General features: G+C 45.1%; 1 long non-coding RNA gene across 1 annotated transcript; it reads left to right on the top strand.

Moving 5' to 3' along the window:
- The first annotated feature begins 1,108 nt into the window (after positions 1-1,108).
- LOC140191483 (uncharacterized) lies at positions 1,109-12,050 on the top strand. Its single transcript, XR_011883831.1, has 3 exons — positions 1,109-1,191; positions 10,999-11,119; positions 11,971-12,050. It is a non-coding gene; the product is annotated as an uncharacterized lncRNA (long non-coding RNA).
- The last annotated feature ends 3,097 nt before the right edge of the window (positions 12,051-15,147 follow it).

Below are 15,147 nucleotides of genomic sequence, written 5' to 3'. Positions count from 1 at the left end.
TTGTGCTTGTGTGTTGTGTGTACATGTCTGCGTGTCTTGTGTTGGCATCAGTTTCTGTGTGTATCGTGTGTGAGTGTATGTGTCTCTATATGTCATGTGCATGTGTGTATGTTTCCCTTCGTCTAGTGTGTTTGTGTTTGTGTGCGTGCATCTCTGTACGTCTTGTGTTTATGTCTCCGTGTGTATGTCTTTAGTAAGTGTACATGTCTTGTATGTGAGAGTGTATGTGTCTCTGTATGTGCGGTGAGTCTGTTATGCCTTGTGTGTGTGTGTGTGTGTGTATGTGTGAGTGCGTGTCTTTGTGTGCATGTTATGTGTATGTGTCACTGTCTGTGCATTATGTCTTGTGTGTGAGTAGATGTTCCTGTGTGTGTATATATATATATATATATTGTGTGTGTGTGTGTGTGTGTGTGTGTGTGTGTGTGTGTGTCTGTCTGTGCGTGAATGTGAGTGTATGTGCTCGTTCCAAAAGCCGAATACTGTTCAAATGTTGGTAAGTGATTACATTTTGTTTTGATAATGGGATATAATGAGGGTTACAGCTCGAATCGAAACTTCTTTAAAAACGGATTTTAAATTTCCACACCCGAATAAAACCGGGAGCCGTTCTGAAACTTGTCTCCCAGCAACTGCCCGGAGTAAATTTGCACATATTTTCCCATTTATAAGCATCGAAAATAAATGACTTGTATTCATCTCCCCGACGTTTCCTACCCATCGATGCTATGAATGCACCCGAGTTCCAGTTTGAATGCCGGATATCTGAGTCTTTTTGTTTTGATGTGCTATTTATCTTTTTGTAACTTATAGTATATTTTATGTATTGCACTGTACAGCTGCCGCAAAACAACAACTTTCACGTCATTTAAGGCAGCGGTAATAAACCTGATTCTAATTCTGACGGCTGAGGGATATTTTGGAGCGTAAGCTCCCGTTGTGTGTGTGGTTTGTTTTATTTTAAATGTTCAAAAGTTATCTATTTTAACCAATTGCTTGTGACTAATAAAAAAAGAATGCGATATATATACATATTTTTTTGGCCCATTTGCAACCTCTTTCCTCCCAGAACGAAAGGCCAACGCGTTCGTTGAAAGGAGGTGGGAAACGACAGAATGTTGATATCTTAAATCAGCACCCACGAACTAATCTGCCGCCGGAGGACTCTGCAGCCTTCGTGGTAAAACCTAGGTGAGAGTAAGCCCTTGGCACCCGCCTCAAACCTCCCCACGATATAACTTTAAACGAAACTTACTTGTGGCTGCATGTCTTAAATAGATAAAGAAAAGGACGTACCGGAACAGAGAGTTTTCGTACTTAGAGGAGTTTTTTATTATAAGAAGGTTATCCCCCTGCAATTCAGTTACATCCAAAACTTAAGAATATTTATGATTCTATAGACCGATAAATTAAATCCAAGCGTATCACACGATTCTCGCCTTGCTTCATTCTAAGAGGCCGATATTTAATATATGCCCCCTCTCTCTCTCTGTCTCTTTCTCTCTCTCTCTCTCGCTGTCTGTCTTTCTCTGTGTCTCTTCTCTCTCTCTCTCTCTCTCTCTCCACCTCGTCCACCCCACCCCCACCTTGTCTTTGCGCATCCGTCCACATTGAACATGACCTACAAAATTAGCCCTCACGGCCACGTAGCTGATTTGCATTTTGAGAGACTCGGAATGACCGCGGCTGGCGCCTGCGGACAGTAAGCAAACAGCGAAGTGGCAGAATCTACGGACCACATCGGTGCCCATTAATATAAACGTATTAATAAATCGTAACAAACTACTACAGTCCTCAATACAACTAACTAGCCGCACCAAACAAACCAGTCATTGATTTCGTTTAAAATACTAAAACAAAATGGCGTGTGAAAAAACAAATCCTGTTAATGTACTACTATCCAACCGCAACAAGAATTCGCTCCGGACCCACAAAACCAGTCCTCTCAACATCAAGACTCATTCATAACTTCTTATATACACAGGATATTTCTAGAAATTACAAGGTATGTACTTTTTACACACAAAAGCCAACAGAGAAAGTCTCCCACGCACACTCAGAGATGCAACGTATCTACGTACATGCATACAGTCCCCCCCCCCCACACACACACACACGCACACACACACAAAACTACACACGGAACGACACACACGCACACATACATACACAACCGGAACAAAATTAGCAGTGAACGCTTGCATAAAATAACCAATCCTATGCAGAACCAATTTTTTAAAAAAACAGATGGCATGAAGTCATTGTGCGCTGTGTACATAAAAAAAATCTTCACGTCCCAGAATTAAATAATTACCCTTTCCCCGCGTTTTATAAGCAACAAGGTTCTCGCTTGAACATTACAAAAAGACTAGACCTAGACAGACAGAACGCTGAAAATAAAATACCGTATTAGATTTCCCGTGCGCCAGCCAGCGCACGCGCAAACATGCTTTCAGAAAGAAAAGGGACTTGCAGCTCAGCAAGAGCAAGCAAAGTTCTGCCGGTAAAAATTATATTCCCTTAAATACCACCGATCAACGGGGATGAACAGAATGGGAAACCGAGATTTATATGATTAATGTAACGGTGCAGGTAACTATTCATCCAATAAGTCGTACCCTCAAATGGATTTAAAGAGAAAAACGGCTAAAAAAAAAACACAACGTAGCTTTGAAAAAGTGCAGGTGCGCTCTCATCCGATAATAATAATTAGAATCAGATTTCTTTAAAAATGTGTGTGTTACAGATGTACTAAACATTTGTAAGAGAGAGAGAGAGAGAAGGATTTGTATTTCCTCGTGCCAAGGGAACCAATAATAAAATCAGAATCAGGATCAGGTTTAACATCGCCGGCATATGTCGTGAAATTTGTTAACTTAAAAGTAGCAGTGTGATAAAATACATGATAATATGGAGAAAATAACTAAATAAATTACAGTAAGTATTTATCTATATTAAGTAGTTAAATCAAAATAGTGCAAAAGCAGAAGTAACGTAAAAATATTTTTAAAATCGGCCATTAGCTGCATTGGAGTCAGGATGTGCATGTACAATGCGCTCCAAACTTGCAACGTACATAGACAAATGTTTGGAATGTGAAGTCGGGAATATGTGTGTACAACGAATTTCATGTAAACTAAAAACTGCCAAAATACACATGAACTTGGCAGTTCAGACAGCATATCTATGGAAAAGAATATTCAGTCGACGTTTCGGGTCGAAACGCTTCATCAGGACTGGAAAGGAAGAGGACAGAAGCCAGAATTCGTCCCGAAATGCCGTCTGTTGATTTTCATCTATGGAAGCTGTCCGGCCTGCTGAGTTCCTCCCGCATCTTGAGTGTGTTGGATAGGTACGTGGATAGGATAGGTTTAGGGTCAAACGCAAGCAAATGGGACTGACTCAGGAAGGCATTCTGGTCGGCACGGACGAGTTGGGCCGAAGGGCCTACTTCCTTGCTCTATGACTTTACTCACGCAAACTTAAGAAATAGTTTGGAAAAAAATAACGCACTCGTCTATCTAAGCCAGGATAAGGTACAAAGATTGTCTTAGCGAAAATTTGTTGAGACTTCAGTCACACCTGATTGAACAAACGGCTGACTTAACGAAATACTGAATCACATATACCTGCGTACCATACCAAGCCGGACTACTTTGTAAAGTGAAATATACGGATAGATAAACCTGAATACAAAGCGAACCAGTCACAGAAAGCTTCGGTGACGTTAACTACCTCTGTGCACAAATGTTTTCTGAGGCAAAACGCAGAAATTAAAAGTCACAAACGAAGATACACGCACGCACGTATACACACAGACAAGCTCAGACAGACAGACAGACACACACACACACATACACACACACACACACACACACACACACACACACACACACACACACTCACACACACGCACACACACACATTCTTCAGATGCTGCAAATCCTGAGCAGCACACACAAAATACTGCGGTGAGAAGCGGGTGGGGTCGGGTGAGGAGGGTGGGTCCCTTCTCGACGCCAAACGTAATATTTTGGAATAACATTTTGTGCCTTAGAGTTTCATCCGTCTAAAAATGAGTCCTGCCTTTTCAACGCAAGCAAATTCTTCTAAGTCGACTCGATCAACCAAGGGCTGGCCGCGTCTACCCCACAACAGGCCTCAATATCAAAGACAGAACAACATATTCCACGTGCAGTTCAGATTTTGTCTCCATCCATTCTCGATCATTGAATTATATATCTGCTCGGAGCCAGGTTAAATTCCCCCACGATTTAAAATTACTATTGTATGGCGCCACAGAATAAGTACACCTAAATGCCTAGGCTTGGAAGCCATGTCACCGCAGAACTATCTATTAATGTTATTGAGAGGCCATGTAACATTTATCAGGTTCTACCGACGTGTTAAATCCTCTGCATCCAGTGCGGCATTGATTGTTATAAATGCTGAAATTTCTTTTATCATCCACCGACCTGTTTGCCTGTCTACCTACCAACCAGAAATCTTGCGTGCGTGTGTGTGTCTGCCTATCTACTTACTTAATATTTATCTATCTACTGTGTCTATCTGTCTAACTACCTACTAATATCTACTTGTATGTATGACAGTCAGTCTGCATCTGACTAAGCCTACCTATCTCTTCTTCTCTCTACCTATCTACTTAATATATCTGTGTCCATCACCCACCTAATATCTATCCATGTCTATCTATCTATCTATCTATCTATCTATCTCTCTGTCTATCTATCTACCTATCCATTGATATTTGTTTGTTTGGAATAGTTGGAAGAGCAAATTTCATATGTTCACAATCTCCTTCCTTGAATTTGTTATATTAATGGCAACCTACAACTGGACCCCGATAAGACCCAGGACGTGCGCAATATGTAGTAACCCACCTCAGTGAAACAGCTCCAGCGGTTTCTAGATTTTGCCATCTTTTACAGGCGGTCCATCCGCAATTTCACTTCAATGGCGGCGCCGCTCACCACCCTCACCAAGAAATCTACTGGGCTCTTCCGCTGGACCCCGGAAGGCCGAGGCGGCTTTTGCGGAGTTAAAACAAAGATTCACGACCGCACCTGTCTTAGTTCCACCAGACCTGGACTTACCTTTCGTGGCGGAAGTCGATGCATCGGGCATAAGAGTAGGGGCTATCTTGTCCCAACAACCCGTCTCGAAACACAAATTGCACCCCTGTGCCTTCTACTCAAGACATCTTTCTCCCGCGGAGTCGGGAATTGTTGCCGTTAAGCTGGCTCTGGAAGAGTGGAGACACTAGCTGGAGGGATCCAAGCATCCACTTGTGGCATAAACCAACCAAAAAATACTAGGCATAATCCAGGATGCGAAGAAGCTGAAGTCAGACCGGCACGTTGGTCTCTATTCCTTAATAGGTTCACCTTCCTTATTACTTATCACCCAACCAGACACCCTCTGTCGACAGTTCGAAGCACCTATCAGGGAAGAGGACGTCTCAACTATAATTCCCAGCTCTAGAGTTTTGGCGCTGGAACATAGCCTTGATTGTGCGCCGAGCCCAAGAGCAACATAGGGCAGACCCGCGTAATGGTCCTCCCGGATATACCTTTGTTCCTGAACCTGTTCATTTGGAGGTATTCACTAGGGATACGCTTCAAACCCGGTTGGGCATTCAGGGTGGCTCGCAGCCTAGAGTTCGTCAAGAAACGTTACTGGTAGCCAGGCATGACTAAAGATGTCCGGGAATATACCTTAGTCTGTGATGTCTTCGCACGAAATATAGAACCCCGTGGACAGCCTCAGGGCCTGCTCCAGCCTCTCCCCATTCCTGCTCGTTGCTGGCCCCACATTTCTATAGACTTTGTTATAGGTCTTCCGGCATCTCGGTGTAATATAGTAATCATGGTCAGAAACCTATTCTCCAAGGCCTGCCACTTCGTACCCCTTCCCAAACTTCTATCGGCTTCAGGGATCACCAAGCGCGTGTTACAGCACGTCTTCAGGATTCACGACTTCCCCCAGGACATCGTCTTCGATCGCGGCCACAGTTTGCTTCCAGCTTTTGGAACGACTTTTGTGCGCTCATTGGGGCCTCTGCCAGTCTATCTGCCGGGTTCCATCTGTAGACAAATGGGCAGACGGAAAGAGTCAACTAGGACCTAGAGAAAACACAGATGTTTAGCCTTGGCTGATCTGCGCAGAGCTTGCGCACAACACAGCAATTGTCTATCGGAATGCCCCTTTCTAATGCCAATTTGAGCACCATCCCCGCCGTTCCCGGAACAAGAAGTGGAGGTGAGAGTTCCACCAGCGGACTAACTGGTCCGCATATGTCACCAGAAATGGGTTAAGGCGAGAGAGTCGTTGTTGGTCAATTCGCTGCAACAACAAGACTAGGCCAATCGCGGGAGAAGACTAGAGCCAGAACTAGACCCGGATCAACGGGTCTGGCTCTCAACTGGAGATCTTCCAATGCGGGTTGAAGCCAGAAAATTAGGCCCAGAAGAAAGAAGCTGGATTCCTTCATGGGGCATTCGGAGCTTGCCTTGATAGATGACTTTCACCAGCACTATTTTGATCGCCCAGGACTGTCAGGGGTCATCCGTCGGATGTGTGGGTGCGGGGGACGGCGGGTGGGCGGGGTGAGGAGTCTTTCATGGTCCCAACTGAACAGCGGCAGGCATCCAAGTTTCGGCACTTCAAATTCCCCGGAGTCTGGTTAGCTGTCGCTATCCCATTAAGACTCAGACTACCAATTATTGCCTGCCACATTCCTTCATGGATAGTCGGTATATAAAGGCCTCGCGCTCAGCACTCAGTGCTCAATTGTATGAGTTCCATTTCGAGAACTAGTGTTTCACCACCTAACCACTAGTATTTGTTTGTCTAATGGGCTGTCAGTCTGCTTGTTTCTATCTATCTATCTATTTAACATCTATCGGTGTCTATGCATCTTTCCATCTAATATCTACATATCTGTGTCTATCCAAAAACCTACCTAATGTCTATCTGTTTGTTTGACTGAAGGTCTGTCTGCCTATCTATCTATCTATCGAATGTGCATCTGAACGTCTGCCTGCTTGTCTGTCTGTCTACTTATCTGCCTCTCCATCTATCTACCTAATGTCTATCTGTGTCTGTCTACCTGCAGTACCTACTTATCTAATACCTAATTGTTTATCTGACCCTGCATATATAGTATCTGGCCATCTGTTCTTGATACATTCAGATCAAAGGTAGTGTAGATACATAGACGGGCAGATGACAAATAGCGAGAATGTTTAGATGGATAGATACAGTACGTAGATACATAGATAGATAAAAGGAAGGAGAGACAGTGGTGAGTAGATCAAGGTATAGATACAATAGACAAGCAGATAGACAGCCAAAAGGACAGATAAATAAATCGACACACGAACACGTATAGAAAAGAGGGCCATATACAGGCAGATGGGACTAGTTACATTTGGCATCGTGCTCCCATGCTGTAGTGTTTTGTGTTCACTGTTCTGTAGATAAAGAGGGCGGTATGGACAGATAGAGAGTGAGAGAGCGAGACAAAGAGACAGAGGGAGGTAGATAGATGGAAGGAGAGGGAGACGGAGGGAGATAAAGATTGAGAGAGCGAGAAAGACAGACTGGGAGACAGGGAGTGAGGCATTGATGGCTTAGTTCTTCTATGTCCTTTGGCTTATGGAGACAGGGCGGAAAATCAGAGAGGGTGTTAGAGAGAGAGAGAGAGAGAGAGAGAGAGAGAGGTGGGGGCCGGTGCATACTGTACATAGTCGGACAGACATAAGAACTTTCTCTAGAAAGTCCATAGTTAGTCGCAGAAAAACGGATGTCTAGAACAGATGGGTAGCTCGGCCGGTAAACATTGATTGTTAGCTCTCTGGATGGTCCATAGTAGAGACAGGAGTAGCGGGCAGAATTTGCAGCCCCAGTTGCAAATGGATCCGAAATGCCATGCAGTAATAGCCTAATCCTGCGACTAAAGAAAGCGAGACAAGCAGCAAGACTCTTCTCCCTCTCTCTGCATATGGCTCCAACCTAATAAGGGGTTTATCTCCTCAGTTCTCATTGCTGCTCTCAGTTGCATCCTTCTCACCTCAAAACCATGAGTACCCACAAACGGCCACTGTACTCGCCACTGGCCAAGTCAGACTCTGCCCAGAAACCATCGCTTGGGCACCGCGGTTAAGCTTTACGCCTGCCTCGAACGTCTATAAAATTCAAAGCGCCTGGTAATCCATCCATCGATCCTCACTACACCCTCCCAAACTCCTCATTAACTTTCCGCACCCGATCCGAGCCGGCGCCCCTTGAGTAGGTCTGAGGCCGAGGTGACGGAAACTAAGAAAATGTGTGGTTTGGGGCGGGGCGGGGAATGGTTAGTGGGGTGAGGCCGAGGGAGGAGGGTGAGGAGTTGTTGCCTGTGTTCCTCCATTCTCCTAGGTATTTTTTGTTTAAGCGTATTCAACTGTCCTCTTGTTGGCAAATGTGCATTCGGTGGAGAACAGAACTGAGGGCAAGACTGCTGTATCTAAGACTTCAATTAGGCTTGTTTGAAGAAATCCCTGCAAAATTACCATCAGCACATAACTTCTAGCACTGGGGGGCCCAACACACTAGATTTTAGACCTCTAGAGTGTAGCCCCACGAAAGCATTCAGTCTTCTCAAATCAGAAGCCCCGGACAAACCATGTGATTCAAAATCTGCTGAAGTCCAGGTCAGAGGCATTCTGGTCTGGCAACCAAGAAATTTACAAGAGGGCCAGGTACAATCTCCGGAAAGCCATTGGACCTGCGAAGTGGCAATTCTGGACTAAACGTGAATCATCGACGGATACTTGACAGTTCTGTCAGGGCTTGAATACTATCACCTCTTAGAAAGCAAAATCAAACGACATAGGCAGCAATTGGGCTTCGCTTCTAGATGAGTTCAATGCCTTCTAGCTCACTTTGACCGTCAAAACATGGAGGAACCATCACGAACTCCCGCTGCCCCCCGATGATCCTGTAATTTCAGTCTCATGACATGCGAGTAGCCTTCAGAAGGGTGAACCCACGAAAAGCATCCGGCACAGATGGGTTACCTGACCAAGTACTAAAGAGCTGTTCTGGTCAACTGTTCACTGAGATCTTTAACCTCTCGCTTCAGCAGACTGAGGTACCCACCTGCTTCAAGCAGACTTCATTTGTACTGGTGCCCAAGAGGAACTTGGTGACCTGCCTCAATTCCTATGGCCCAGTAGCACCTACATCCACAGTGATGAAGTGTTTTGAGAGGGTGGTGATGAAACATATCAACTCCTGTCTGAGAAGCAACTTGGATCTACTCCAATTTGCCTACCAGAGCAACAGGTCCACAGCAGATGCCATCTCATTGGCTCCTCACTCAACCCTGGAACATCTGGATAGCAAAGATGCATACATCAGGATGCTCTCCATTGACTACAGCATAGAATTCAATACCATCACCTCCTCAAAACTGATCAGTAAGCTTCAAGTCCTTGTCCTCAATACCTCTTTGTGCAACTGGATCTTCGATTTCCTCACTTGCAGACCCCAGTCAGTTCAGATTGGCAACAACATCTCCTCCACAATCTCCATCAGCACAGGTGCACCAGAAGGCTGGGTGCTTAGCCTCCTGCTCTACTCACTTTACACCAATGACGGTAAGGCTAAGTACAGCTCCAATGCCTGACGCCACCACTGCTGTTGGCCGAATCAAAGGTGGTGATGAATCAGCATATAGAAGGAAGATTGAAAATCTGGCTGTGTGGTGCCACAACAACAACCTCTTACTCAATGTCAGCAATACCAGAGGTTCATGAGACCGTCCTCATCGAAGGATCAGAGGTGGAGAGCGTCAGCAAATTCCTCGGTGTTAGTAATTCGGAGGTCCTGTCCTGGGCCAGGCATGTAAGTGCAATTATGATGAAAGCACGGCAGCGCCTCGACTTCCTTAGGACAAACGTTAACAAACTTCTATAGGTGTGTAGTGGAGAGTATATTGACTGGTTGCATTACAGGCTAGTATGGAAACACCAATGCCCTTGAACAGAAAATCCTACAACAAGTAGTGGATACAGCTCAGTCCGTCATGGGTAAAGCCCTCCCCACCATTGAGCACAACTACACGGAGCGTGGTCGTAGAAAAGCATCATCAGAGACCCTCACCACCCAGGCCCTGCTCTTTTCTCAGTGCTGCCATCAGGAAGAAGGTATCGGAGCCCCAAGATTCACACCACCAGGTTCAGGAACAGTAATTACCCCTCAACCATCAGGCTCCTGAACCAGAGGGGATAACTTCACTCAACTTCACTTGCCCCATCATTAAAATGTTCCCACAACCTAAAGACACTTTCAAGGACTCTTCATCTTATGTTCTTGATACTTATTGCTTATTTATTATTATTATTATCATTATTTGTTTCTTTTTGTATTTTCACAGTTTGTTGTACTGGTTGAACGCCCAAGTTTCAGTGATTTTCCATTATGGTTATCTTTCTATTATGGATTTATTGCGAATGAGCGCAAGTAAATGAATCTTAGGGTTGTATATGGTGACATGTATGTATTTTGATAATAAATTTACTTAACTTTCAACTTTTGAGCACAAATGTACACACACTCGAACATGCGGACACACTCATACAAACACACAATTTCCCACACATACCCGACTCACTCCCTTGCTCACACACTTCAGTACACTTCAATACGGACTTCGACATAGCTGCACACACACCCACAACTTCATTATCATGCTCCTACATGAACGCAGACACATACATACAAACTTACCACACATTCTCCCCACCCACACATACCACCATCTCTCTCATACCACATACACACAGATTCTCTCTCTCTCTCTCTCTCTCTCTCTAACGTTTACACACATCTCACAGACACGGACACAGACATATATTCACGCGCACGCGCACGGATTCACACACACGCGCGCGCGCGCGCGCGGGCTCACTTATTTATTTTGTAATATTTCAGCAGCGGAGTGTGTACACACAGTCTGTCGGCGATCTCAACACAAAGTGGATTTCCCGATCGTGTCAGAAACACTCGAGTTCAAAATCAGGAAAGCGCAGGCTCCGGGACCTGAACCAACCAGGTGAGTGCCCCAGGGTGAGTGCAGAGCGAGAATATAGGTCGCAGTTTACAAAGCACAGCTGTGTAATTGTGTATGAGTGTATCCGTGTTTGTGAGCGAGTGTGTGTGTGCCAATATGTATATGTCTATTTCTATGTCAGTGTATCCATGTTTGTGAACGAATGTGTGAGTGTCAATCTGTAGGCGTGCTTCTGTCTGTGTCTGTGTGTATCTGTGCGACTATCCGAATTTGTGAGCGACTGTGTGTCAATATGCATCTGCCAAATCCCAGTGTCCGTGCGTGTATCTTTGTGAGAGCGTGTGTTGGTCAATTTGTGTATGTGTATGCGCGATACTGTGTGAATTTCTGTGTGTGTATTGTTCTGTGTGCGTCAATCTCTGTGCATGTGTGCGCGCGCGTTTGAGTGAAAGGCAGGACATGGGTGAAGCAGCGTGTGAGAGTGGGACTGCATGTAAGTATATTTTGCTGTGTGAATGTGACCACGTGTATTTATGTGTGTGCGAGCGTGCATGTTTGTGCGTGAGCGTGTTTGTTTATGTCTGTGCTAGAAAAAAAATTGTGTGCGTGAGAGAGTTTGTATGTTTAAATGTGCATTTAAGTCTGATAGCGAGAGACTCGCAATGGATGAAAGGGCTAACGAGGTGTAGCGGAGGGAGAGACGGAGAAAGAGAGAACCTGTGTGTATTTGTATGTGCGTTTTTTTCTAAATGTGTGTATAAAACAGAATCTATGGAGTGTGTGAGCGTGCAACTGTAAGTGAAAAATCTGTATATTTGAGTATATGTATAAGTGTGTATTTATATATAGCTATTCATATTTATGGCATTTAAAACTTTGATAAACTTCTCTAGATGCACAGTGGAGAGTATCCTGAAAGGTTGCATCACGGCCTGGTATGGAAACACCAATGCCCAAGAACGGAAAAGCCTACACTGAAAGGGGTGGAGACACCCACCGACAAAACCTTCCTCACCACTGAACACACTTACAAGGACCGCTGCCACAAGAGAGCAGCAGCAATAATCCAAGTCATTCTCGCTTCCCGTTACTGCCATCGGGCAGGAGGTTCAGGAGCCTTAGGTCCCACACTACCAGGTTAGGAACTGTTATTAATAACCCTACAACCATCAGGCTCCTGAACCAGCATGAATAACCTCACTCACGTCAACGCTGAACTGACTCCACAACCTATAGACTCGCTTTCAAGCACTCAACAACTCGTGGTTATTTACTTTTTATTATTTGTACGATTTGTCTTCTTTGTTTGTCAGTCATTGTTTATGAATAGCTTTTCATAAAATTTATTGTGTTTTTTTATTTTCCTGTAAATATCTGCAAGAAAATGAATCTCAAGATAGCATATAGTGACATACACGTACTTTGATAATAAATTTACTTTGAATTTTGAACTAAGAGAACGAGAGTGTATGTGTTGGGATATATGATTGCATTTATTTATATGTATCTATGCATTGTGTGTGTGTGGCGGGGTGCGGGTGGGGAACTGGCGTCTGAGCAAACAATAGAAAGCCTGTAAGCAGCCCAATAAAACCGGATGCAATGGGAGCACTATTCAATGCTAAACCGTACCAGATCATTCAACTTGACCTCAATGTTCCTACGAGGGTTCAACTTCCAGACACGGTTGTAAACATCAGGAGACACATACACACACCTGCAAAGTCCTTCAGTCCTGGATGACGAGAAACTGGTTAATAGGGGAGATGGGTTGGGGAGCAATCTCTGATAGGGCTCAGAAAAGACTCCTTAGCACTTACCACCTTCGCTATGCCCTAGATACAAGCTTAGAACAGGCGGTTGTAAACTTTGCAGAGACACGACTTCCAGCTGGAGGAAAACAATTTACGAACCCAGGACACCACCGAACAACAAAAAAAGAAAGGTTTAACATATATGTTCTTTTTAAAAAGCATTATGAGAGAAATAAGTGTGGGTGTGAGCATGTCTGTTTGTGACTGGATGTGTGTTGTATGGCGGAGAATAAAGGGTGTGTGGATTTGTGTTTGAGTGTATGTGAAGATGTGTGTTCAAGTATGCCTCAGTGGTGGTGTTGTATGTGCCTGTTGTGTCTGGGCGGATGTTTTGTGTGCGGGTATGCGTGTGCGTGTGTGGGCACAGAATTCACTCACAGCAACAATGACAGAAAGACAGTCTAAACTAACGCTGGTCTTTAATGAGTTATTAATTTTTCCCGAGAGCGAGCAGGGCTTCGTCTTTACTGCTGGTCTCTGCTGTCCTCTCCATCACTACCCCACTCCATCACCACCCCACTCCCTCCAACCTCACTCTCCCCCTCCACTCTTTCTGTCCTTTTCCAGCCTCTCTCTCTCCCACAACCTCTCTCTTTCTCTGTCTGTCTGTCTGTCTGTCTGTCTCTAACCCCTCTCTCTCCGCCCTCTTCCATCCTCTCTCCTCTCTGTCTACCCCCTCTCCCATACTTAATTAACTGAACGCATCCTGTAAGGCTGCCTGTTTGGCAGAGCTTAGAGATAAAAGGGATCCCAAACGGAAGCCCATAAAATCGGACCATGGCGAGACCACTGTCATGTGACCTTGACACCTGTTTTATCACATCATTAGCGCGGAAACACTCCCAATAACGGGGGGGGAGGAGGTGTTGGTTTGGCTGTCTGGCGTCTCTGTTTCCTCTTCTGTATGTCTGTGCGTGTCAGAATGTTGTTGCAATCGAGCTAATGGTGTCTATACGCACACCCAATCTCTTCCCCATCCCTATCTCACTCCATCTCTTTCTCCCTCACCCATCTCTCTCTTTCTCTCCATCTCTCATTATCTCTTCACGACTTCCTCTCTCACATTTCCCATCTCTCTTTCTCCCTCCCAATTCCTTCCTCCCTCCATCTCTCCCCATCTCTCTTTCTTCTTTCAGTACTCCCTCTGTCTCTCACCATCTCTCGTCAACTCTCCTTCGCCAGTCTTCAGAATCAGAATCAGAATCAGGTTTAATATCACGAACATATGTCGTGAAGTTTGTTATTTTGTGGCAGCAGTACAGTTGTTTTGAGGCGCCAGTGTCCTCTCTCCTTCCTCACCCCATCCTCTCTTCTCTCTCCCTTTCTTCAATCTGTTCCTTTCCACCCTTTGCTCCTGCTCATGCTCTCTCTCCCCACTCGTCTCTTCCCCATCTCTTCCTCCCCCTCCCATCTTCTTCTTCTCCGCCTGTTTACATATTTTCCTTTTCCCATTCCCTCTCTTCCTCCCTCACCGTGTCCTACTCCCCACCACCCGACGTTTTATCTCTGTTCCGGCAGTTTTGTCAGTTTCTTCCTCTCCGTCTTTGGACCCCCCCATCCCCACCACACTCCGTCTCTTTTTCGCCCGTCTCACTAACCCATCCATATCCATTTGTTCCTTCCCTGAGTGTCTCACTCCCGCTCCGTGTCCGTCTCTTCTCTCCCTGTGTTTGTCTCCACCCGTCATAGTGTCTATATCCTCCTCTCCGTATCTGTCTCTCCTCGCCCCCCCGTAATGCCTCCAGCCCCGCGTAAGAGAGAGAGAGAGAGAGAGAGAGAGAGAGAGAGAGAGAGAGAGAGCGAGAGAGAATGTGTAACTATGAGCCTGTCTGTGTGTAGGGCACAGTGACCGGAGAAATTGAAATTTAGAAGCAATTTCAAAAATATCTAGTAAAAATCGATGGTTTTACATTTTTATCTTGAATCCCCGATAAATGATTTCCGTTAACCCTGGCATCTTATTCGGTACGAGCACACGGCACCCAGCGACACTCACAACCATGACGAGATTCTATCCGGCACACTCGTAAGAGCCACGCAGAGCCACAATGATATTACCCTTTCTCAGACACAACAGACATACACTCATGAACACACATTTACCAACCCATTCATCCACACACACCCAGACCATAAAGTCACACTCACCAACACATTGATCCACACGCACACCCAAAACACAAATACACTTTCACAAACACATTCATCGACACACACACAAACACTAACACGTTCGTCCACATACACAGGCAAAAC

This window comes from Mobula birostris, chromosome X, assembly GCF_030028105.1.
Source record: "Mobula birostris isolate sMobBir1 chromosome X, sMobBir1.hap1, whole genome shotgun sequence".
Classification (NCBI taxonomy): Eukaryota; Metazoa; Chordata; class Chondrichthyes; order Myliobatiformes; family Myliobatidae; genus Mobula; species Mobula birostris.
Note: the sequence above shows the minus strand (reverse complement) of the source record. Positions and strands in the feature narration are given on the sequence as shown.